General features: G+C 40.3%; 1 long non-coding RNA gene across 1 annotated transcript in view; it reads right to left on the bottom strand.

Moving 5' to 3' along the window:
- Window positions 1-10,380, bottom strand: part of LOC146520819 (uncharacterized) — a 447,384-nt gene that overhangs the window by 73,192 nt on the left and 363,812 nt on the right. The gene's annotated exons all lie outside the window — the stretch shown is intronic.

Below are 10,380 nucleotides of genomic sequence, written 5' to 3'. Positions count from 1 at the left end.
AAGCTCTATGCTGCTAAAAGATGAAAAATAGATATTTGCAAAATTCTGCCTAAATATGTATTTTACCAGGTTAATGTGTGTGTTGGGGCGTGGTCTGCAGCACCGCTGCAGGGGAGGCGACGCACCTGAGCGGCACCCACAATCACGCCTCGCCGCCTTAACGTCTGTGCTCTCTCTGCTGTTGTGTTGGTGTGTTGGGCTGTGAGCTGCAAAGCTACAGCCGGCTGTGTGCGTGCAGCAACCGTGTGTGAAAAGTGGTCAATAAAGAAAAAAGCGTGTTCATGCAAACATCGTCGGGTCTTTCGTGATATGTTCACAATAAGACTTCTGCTCCTGAACCTCTGAACAAAGCGTCTGTACAAAGTCACTTTCATCTTTACGCAGGACTGTGAGCTGTCGTCTGTGAGGCGTGAGCGTGTTTGTTTTAAACATAGTTCACGGTGGAGCTGCTGACATACTGTGGATCCGAAGACCCATAATTGGCCTACCTGGGGTTGAAAGTCTTGATAAATGCACGGCGTTTCGTACACCGGCTTCTGCGAGTGTGACGCTTATTTTGAGCGATGAAAAAATAATAGAATATAATTGTATTTTTATATTTCAATATCACAATAATCTTCCAATTTAGAACTACAAGTTAAAAAAAGAACTAACACAAATAAAATACACTTCAGCTAAATACTTCTAATTTATTTTCCCAAACCACCCGGAGCCGCAAAATAAAGACTAAAGAGCCGCATGCGGCTCCGGAGCCGCGGGTTGCCGACCCCCTGTTCTAGATGTTTATTAAAAACATTACAGTGCAATCACTGCTATGGCTCTGCAGGGAAAAACGATATATAGTTTCAGCTGTGATTCTCCTTCTGTCTGACATGCCGAGCTAGGACATTTCAATCCAACTCAGAGGTTAAAACGTTCAGCTTCTAATAGCGAAGAACAGGAAACACTGAGGGTGAAGGGTCAAATACAAAAGAGGGGAAATTTCATGAAGCTCTAATTTTCTCTGTTAGTGCAGTAAGGCAGCTTTGTTTTTTTTCTTTGTTGTTATTTCAGTGCAATTTAACAATTAGTTTCCCCACTTCACGTACAAGTTGGTAAAAATGATATTAACATTATTGTCATATTTTGCAACCTAACCAAAATTATGCAACAGAGCAGTAGACATATTTACATGTGCTTGTGTAATTATTAAGTGTTGCTGCACTTTGTTCAGCTCAGCCAGCTTCAGGGTCGTTTTTTGGCACAGGGAAAATTCTCAGGCAACTGGTTTACTAGAAATGAGTAACTGGTTTCACCTGTGTTAAAAAAAATCGGCAAATGGATAATGGAGCTGATTGTCTCAACATTTGAAGCAGCTAAAAATATCCAACCAGTATCCATCACCACACAGTGATAGAAGGTTTTAGGACAAATACAGAGCAAACACAACTGTAGCTGTGCTTCTATGCAGAGATTGTATGTTCAGCTTTCTACAATGACAAACCCACAGTGACTGGATTTACGATGGGGGAGCATGAAGTCCTCTATGATTCATGGCTGCCAACACACACTGCACCCACCTGATAAATCGCAGCTATGGATGCCCACTTGTGTATGTAGGGATGGGACTGGTTCCTTTTTGTGTTTCAGTCACAGTGAAATGCCATTTTCAACATCATTACATTACTTCCCCTGAGAACGCACTGCACCTTTAGTGGTGACGTCATCATTTTCCAGCAGTAGATTTAGATGAAGATGCTACCCAGTGCAATAAACCACAAATACAGGAGTTTATCACTCCCATGGAGAAAATGGTCTTTCTTTCTGACATACTAATGCTTTTAAAAACATTTTCTGCTGCAACATCTCAACAGGAGATAAGATAAAGACAAGGAAGACTGGTGATCTATTCATATCAGGAACATCAGCAGGTTTCTAGCGCAGGAAGTAATAAATTCAGCCCTCGTGTTTGCACTACTGGTTGCTTTCATGAGTATTTCTGTGTTTTTGTGGTGGGGGAATTTTTCCTCGTTCCAACGATGTAAACAGAAACATTGCTTTCCGCAATGACCAGAAATCTTTTTGTCCTACTGTTCATTTACAGTACAGGAAAGGTTTTGTTTGGTTATGATTGTTTTGCAAGAAATACTTCAATCACAGTCTTGATTAAAATGTTATATGAGAACTGTGGCACCATGTGTGACCTGACATTGGCACGTAGTCGTCGCCAGACTGTCATCAAACGTGAAGTTTGGGACAGACTGGACAAAATACATTTTTAGAGATGAAAATCTTATGTTCAGTGGTAAATGATCAAAATTCCACCACAAACATGGCTTTGACGAAGATGTCCCTTTCTGAAGTAACCCCAAAAAGTTCCTGAAGTAACCAAATGGAATTTAACCAGTGACCTCTCACTTCGCAGGCGAATGTGTAAACCAGCGATGCCTGGAAAACACTAAAACATGCCAAAATATCATTTTACATTCAAAATGGCGGACTTCCAGACTTCCTCTTTGGATTGGGTTCATTAAATCTATGTTTAATAAATGTCATACATGTATTTGTGTACAGCGCTTTGTGACTGCCTGTCTGTGAAACAGTGTCAGTAGTCGGACAGAATGTTTTTAAAAAGACATTTTTATGCCAGATGATTTCTTCAAGCTGCTACAACTCTTTTGAGATGCTTATGATAAAAATTGGAAGAGAACAGGACATATACGCATTTTAATTTATCGTCCACCTGGGTCTGCTGCGTCTTTTCTGTCAGACCTACAACAATTTTGAACTTCCACTATTAAAATGATTCAAACTTTTAGCGACCTGTCTTATCATTTCTATGCCGATGACATTCAGCTCCATATGTCCTTTAAGCCTCATCAGCTAGATAGGTTGTCCACCCTAGTCCAGTGCTTAACCGAGGTTTCTGATTGGCTTTCAAGCAACTACCTTGTTCTAAATGGTAACAATGATCATAGCTCTCCATGGCTCTCCATGGTTACATCGTATATTATTAGCTATAGCTCTCTGCAGCTGTAACACTTTGCAAATCATTTCACGTGTTTGATAGTTATGAAGAAAGAATATGTTTTTAAAGTCATGCTAGGGTGTTGCTATGGTGGTTGCTGTGGACTAGGGTGGACCGCACGTCCGATTCCTGTTATTGGCTGTCCGCCGTAGGAAGGCTGCATTCCATTTAGAAGTAGCCACAGTCAGCCGTAACTTGAACTCAAACCCCGCTTTATTCTTCAAGAAAAGGCCTTTTATAACTGTTCATGACATGCACACACACACAAAACACTTTGCCTCACCATGACAATTCAACTTTACTAAAACCTTTAATGTATCTGATAAAAATGAAGCAACCAGAGATTTAACGATGAAGACTCTGGGTTATGTAGTTCACGTTTTACAGTCCTGAATGACTCTGCACATCCATATAGTTTATTGAAGTGGAGTTTAGAATGCACTTTACATTTAGACTGTTGCAGTTTAATTTTTTACATTGTAAAGATTCACAGCAATGACAATAATCTCTTGAGCTGATGCTTCTCCAGGTTTGCTCAACATATTCCATAACAAATGCACCATGAACATGCGGACTGATCCAAGAGGGAGGAGGACGGTAGTGACGTGGCATTTTCAAAACACATCTTTCATCCTTCCGCACTGAGAAGCAAAACTTCCAGCTTACTTAGTTTTTCTAAGTTAAGACAACTCAAATAAATTGAGTTTATCAGCGTTTTTGCATAAAAAGTACTGGTAACTTGTTTAAATTGAATTCTAATAACAAATTGATAAAAATTGAGTTCAGCCTATTTAATATTTTTAATTAAACACAATATTACATTTTACAGTGTGATACACTGACTTGGTGAGTAAATGTTTACTCTTATTCAAACTGATTTTGTGTCTTCTCTTAGTTTAGCACCAGGTTTATAATCTTGCTAGCTAGTTAGTGTTAGCCTAGCGTTGCTGCTGCCGCTGGGCTCATGTTACTTAAAAATTAACACCACAGCCTTAAAAACCTTACATAAAACTATGTCGGTGAAACTTTCTGTTGATTGTTTGAAATAAAAAAGTGAGATAAGAGCCCAGACAAAATTTTTCGGGAGGTGCAGCCGTTAGGGGTGTGGTGTGGTGTGGGGGGTATTTTCAATCCATAGCCATAACTAACTAACTAACTAACTATATATATCATGTTTAACCTGAGTAGCAAAAGACCGCAGGGGGTGGAAAACAATAAGCCAGGAGTTAGCTGTGCTCGCGGACTCTTATCAAGCCTTGACCTCCCGGTCAGCTATCGCGCTGGTGGATAACAGAGCTCTCCGAAAACGTGGAAGCACTTTTGCAAATATGTGATATTTTGATAAATTAAGTAGATATTTGAGCATTACACAGCTACATTCTCGCCTGAAAATATCTTAAAAGGTTTTTTTGTGACCCAGAAAAAGTAATACGGCCTGTCGCGAACCTTGGACGCGAACCTTCCTTGCGAGTCAAGGGCACGTGGGCATATATCCGGCAGACAGGCTGCTGTGCGCAGTTTGTACACGGCGTTGGACTCTAGGCATATCTGTCCGAACAAGAGCTTATTCAGAGCTCTCAGTCTGTTGTCGTTGAGCTTTTTCATGTAGGCATCGCCATCCGGATAGTCCCTACTGTCTGGAATCTTTGTCCACGGAGGGATCCAAATGTCAAATACAAAATGACACACCATCTTCATGGCCTCCGAAAACACCAGCTGGTTTATGCAAAATGCAACCCTTCGACCCACCAGCCCGGCGCACGTGATGTGGGTTGCGTAAAACGCTGACATGCACGCGTCTCTGGCTTTGTCAAACCTGGGGCCGAATTGCATAACCTCAGACTCTGCGATCATCGTGGCCGACTGTATTAGGTTCTGTCTGTACAACCACAGCGCTGCGATGCGATCCATCTTGTGGTTCTCCACTACATCGCGGATTTGTATAGTGCTTTGGGTCTGTGTGACATCTCGTGGAAATTCAGATTCCATAATCAGACATCGGTCTGCCCACGTGTCACTCACAAAGCCCATGGTGTTTGTGTTCCACACCAGAGGAATGGTTTATTTGAAGAGTTTCAGTCAGGTTTCAGAGTTCATCACAGCACAGAAACAGCTTTAGTGAAGGTTACAAATGATCTTCTTATGGCCTCTGACAGTGGACTCATCTCTGTGCTTGTCCTTCTTGACCTCAGTGCAGCATTCGATACTGTCGACCATAATATCCTATTAGAGCGATTAGAACATGCTGTAGGTATTACAGGTACTGTGCTGCAGTGGTTTGTATCATATCTATCTAATAGACTCCAGTTTGTGCATGTAAATGGAGAGTCCTCTTCACACACTGAGGTTAATTATGGAATTCCACAGGGTTCAGTGCTAGGACCAATTCTGTTTACATTATACATGCTTCCCCTAGGCAGCATCATTAGAAGACATAGCATACATTTTCACTGCTATGCAGATGACACCCAGCTCTATCTGTCCATGAAGCCAGATAACACACACCAATTAGTTAAACTGCAGGAATGTCTTAAAGACATAAAGACTTGGATGGCCGCTAACTTTCTGCTTCTTAATTCAGATCAAACTGAGGTTATTGTACTCGGCCCTGAACATCTTAGAAATATGGTATCTAACCAGATTCTTACTCTGGATGGCATTACCTTGGCCTCCAGTAACACTGTGAGGAACCTTGGAGTCATTTTTGACCAGGATATGTCCTTCAACGCACATATTAAACAAATATGTAAGACTGCTTTCTTCCATTTGTGCAACATCTCTAAAATTAGAAATATCCTGTCTCAGAGTGACGCTGAAAAACTAGTTCATGCATTTATTACTTCCAGGCTGGACGACTGTAATTCATTATTATCAGGATGTCCAAAAAACTCACTGAAAAGCCTTCAGCTAATCCAAAATGCTGCAGCAAGAGTCCTGACAGGGACTAGAAAGAGAGAGCAGATTTCTCCTGTTTTGGCTTCCTGTTAAATCCAGAATTCAAAATCCTGCTCCTCACATACAAGGTCTTAAATAATCAGGCCCCATCTTATCTTAATGACCTTGTAGTACCATATCACCCTATTAGAGCACTTCGCTCTCGCTCTGCAGGCCTACTTGTTGTTCCTAGAGTATTTAAAAGTAGAATGGGAGGCAGAGCCTTCAGTTTTCAGGCCCCTCTTCTGTGGAACCAGCTTCCAGTTTGGATTCAGGAGACAGACACTATCTCTACTTTTAAGATTAGGCTTAAAACTTTCCTTTTTGCTAAAGCATATAGTTAGGGCTGGACCAGGTGACCCTGAATCCTCCCTTAGTTATGCTGCAATAGATGTAGGCTGCCGGGGGATTCCCATGATGCATTGAGTTTTTCCTTTCCAGTCACCTTTCTCACTCACTATGTATTAACAGACCTCTCTGTATTGAATCGTATCTGTTATTAATCTCTGTCTCTCTCCCACAGCATGTCTTTATCCTGTCTTCCTTCTCTCACCCCAACCAATCACAGCAGATGGCCCCGCCCCTCCCTGAGCCTGGTTCTGCTGGAGGTTTCTTCCTGTTAAAAGGGAGTTTTTCCTTCCCACTGTCGCCAAAGTGCTTGCTCATAGGGGGTCATATGATTGTTGGGCTTTTCTCTGTATCTATGAAGCGCCTTGAGGCGACTTTTGTTATGATTTGGTGCTATATAAATAAAATTGAATTGAATTAAACTGAACTTCAGGTAAGAAGTTATGACCTGCAGTCTATCTGGGTCAGATATAAACAAGTTTAGGTGGAGTTTAATTTCCTTGTCCTGACTTTTTACAGTCAGTTACAATAACTCGTACTGCTACTAGCTAGCATGACGGAGTTTCTATACAGCTGGGTGGGTGCTATGATGTTACTGATAGTGAACTTTATTTTATTCATAAGGTTAGTTAGTAGAGTTGCAAAAAAACCGTAAAAAACTGAATCGTCCCATTTTCAGAAAAAAGATAACGCTGTTACATCCCTCTGCAGCCCCTAATCATCTCATTGTGTTCAGCTGGTGCTAATTGGCCACACCTAGTCATGGTGACACAATGAAACTGTGTGTGACATGTGTGACGTCTGAAGTACAAAAATAACACATGTATGAGACATATCTTGAGCTTCAAATGTTAGAGATCCTGCAACTGCTTTTGGGGCTGTGCAGGGCTCTCTCTCTTCCAGAAGATGATTGAATAAAAAGAATTATACATGTTTTGACCATTATGAGTCTGGTTTTCTCTGTTCTATCATGGGGATCAAAGAATCGGGTTTAATATTTGGTGTTTCCGCCCGGTTCCCTTTGCAACAGAGAGAACAAATGTGGCCGAAGGTTGGATCTGATATGAGGCGAACAGAAGACCGGTCTAAAGAGATTTAAAGGTAGGCACAAACCTGTTCAAAGAAAAAGCAAATTTGTGCAGATTGGATGAATTCTAAATTATCTGTTTGCTGAGTTGACGATCTTAACTATTAAACTGGCTCAGTAGTGGTAAAACTGAATTCTTTAGAATAAAGTAAAGCTTTGAAGTAATGATAATGAAACGTTGAGAATGACAGTACTGAGTTAAAAGGAATATGGTATTTCATGGTAAAAGAGAAAATTGTAATGTATGTTTAGGATAATAGGTAATTGGTTTGAGTCCCTATTGATGATAAGGTTGGACCTGCATCAGTCAAATAGTTCTGGTGGACTTTTGGTTGTTGTTTCAAATTATTATAAATTATTGTAGAACGGAAGTTTGGACTTCTAAGAAGTGCATAGCTCAGGGATGGGAACCCCCCGCCTTTTACAGACGTGTAAAAGGACCTTCCAGCGTGAGGATCATCCCAGGTGGCACCTGCCAAGACTTGGGGCCTTGGTTTAAAATAGCTAGTGACTGGATCACTTTGCCGTTTGGAATGGTATATGCACTTTTTTAGGCAGCAGAGGTTGGACCTCGGGCGTTGGACGCTTTTAAAATTAAAATAGGGTGTTTAGAAATTGGGCCAGGCACAGTTTGGAACTGATACTGGTTAATCGATCACAAAAAGGTTGGACCTTAGCATTGGACGCTTGTTTAATTTGTCAAAACTGGTTAGCCTTTTGTGTTGAGTATGTCAGGGATCCGGGATATTATAATTAGAAGACGTCTTTGTAATATAAAATAAGTATTTTTGGCATTTAAAAGAACTTTGCAATTTAACAGTGATTTAAAGGCTGAAAGAATGCTGAGAGGTGTGTGTTGAAATGAAAGTATGCATGCTGTGAAATGCTTTTAGTGATTGCTGATTCTATAAATATATTGTGATGAACATTGCTGAATTGGTGAGTTTTCAGATGCTGGTTTATGTATATTACAAACTAATAAATAAAGTGTTGACTTGTTGCAGTGAAATTTGATGAATTGATTTCTCTTTGAAGATATTGTGTCGGGCCCAAAGCCTGGGGCATCAAAGACAAATATCTCTGTTTAAATAGTAAGTTTAACTGGGCAAGAATTTGAGTAATAAATGCTGGTGTGATTGATTTTTCTATTTTGGTGTGTAATGTGAGAATTTATTAGAGGTTTTAATTGTTTTTCCTTTCAGTTTGAGGCCGAATACGCAGTTGACAGGGTGAGGTCTACTTCCTCTTTCTGATTCTAAACAGCATGTTTGATGAAAACACTCTTAGGAAAGCGTATTTTGAGTGATTCTAAGTGTGTGAATGTTGTGAGTACTGGATTTGAGTGATTCTGTGTGATTTGTACAAAATAATAAATAAGTAATAATAACACTACGTGGGTTCATAGCAGAGTGCGGGAAAAAGAGGAAGTCTGAGAGAAGAGAGAGTGTGTGTGTGTGTGTGTGTGTGGCAGGAAGTGTCTGGCAGGAAGTGAACAACTTTGCATGCCCATAAAAGGACACTGGCTGATGTGTGGAGTGTGTAACCAGAGAGAGAGAGACGTGTTAAAATCTAGGTAGAGGAAGAGAATGAATGTGTTAAGAAATAGTAATGAAAATGATATTAAATAAATGTTTTAGTGTGTTAATACAGGTGCCCATGGACTTACTCAACCTCAAAACATGAGTACAGCGGCAAAAGGATAGATTAACAGAATTGGGACGACAAACAGGTCAGCCTTTGGCTTAAAATTTGACAGCTTGGCCTCTCATTATGTCCTTAGCCTGAGAAGAAGCTTAAAGGACAGTCGATCTCCTGATGAAGACAGAAGACAGACAGAACATCGTGGACTTGAAGAATTAACAGCAGGCAAAAGACAGTGCAACTGACCTGAAACACTGAAGGGTCAAGCAGCAGCATGTATGAACACCGCTGATGGAACATGAGCTTTGAATTATAAGCTGGGAACTTAACCAGTGACATGACTGTTTGAAGGCACTGGATGGGATATTTGCCGTGCTGGGAGTTAACCTAAAGGAAAAGACTGAAAAGATCAAGAGAGAAGAAACAGAGAAGAAGAAACAGCTGAGTTGGGCCTGTGTTTGCTGGAGATTTGAAGGCCAAACTGGATTGAAAATGGAGGCTGAACTGGTGGAGGTTCAGAAATGTCCAGAGCATCATAACAGAAAGGTAAATTAAAACAAAAAAAACAGAAAGAGAGATAATAATTACATGAATGAATAGAAAACACACATACACAAATTGTTACATGTGAAATTATTTTTGGAGAGAAGCAGAAGTGAGACAGTTTGAATCAAAAACACATCGAGGCAATGAAGATCAGCTTACACTCAAGATTAATATGAATACAAATACATAGACGCAATGAAGACATGCTTACATTCATGAATGTGAATACATGACATAAATTGGTGTTTCTGGCCGGAGAGAGAGAAGTGTGTTGCTTAAGCAGTGATGATAATAATGAAAATGTCTCAGTTTTGTTATTTTTAGGTGCAAAGCAGACCTGGATCAATTTTCCACATGCAGCAGTCGGAAGAAAGTTATAGGCTAACATCACTGGAAACGTTCAGGCCAAGTTTCTGGTTGAATTGTTTACAGCGCCATGTGTCCCTGAACCTCACAAGCGAGCTGTCACTCCTGGCTGAAGACAAGGAATGCAGTTCCAGATAGATAGATAGATAGATAGATAGATAGATAGATAGGTAGATAGATAGGTAGATAGATAGATAGATAGATAGATAGATAGGTAGATAGATAGATAGATAGATAGATAGATAGATAGGTAGGTAGGTAGGTAGATAGATAGATAGATAGATAGATAGATAGATAGATAGATAGATAGATAGATAGATAGATAGATAGATAGATAGATAGATAGGTAGGTAGGTAGGTAGATAGATAGATAGATAGATAGATAGATAGATAGGTAGATAGGTAGGTAGATAGATAGATAGGTAGGTAGGTAGGTAGGTAGGTAGGTAGA

This window comes from Neolamprologus multifasciatus, chromosome 4, assembly GCF_963576455.1.
Source record: "Neolamprologus multifasciatus chromosome 4, fNeoMul1.2, whole genome shotgun sequence".
NCBI lineage: Eukaryota > Metazoa > Chordata > Actinopteri > Cichliformes > Cichlidae > Neolamprologus > Neolamprologus multifasciatus.
The sequence above is the reverse complement of the archived record's forward strand: the minus strand, read 5'-3'. Positions and strand labels throughout refer to the sequence as shown.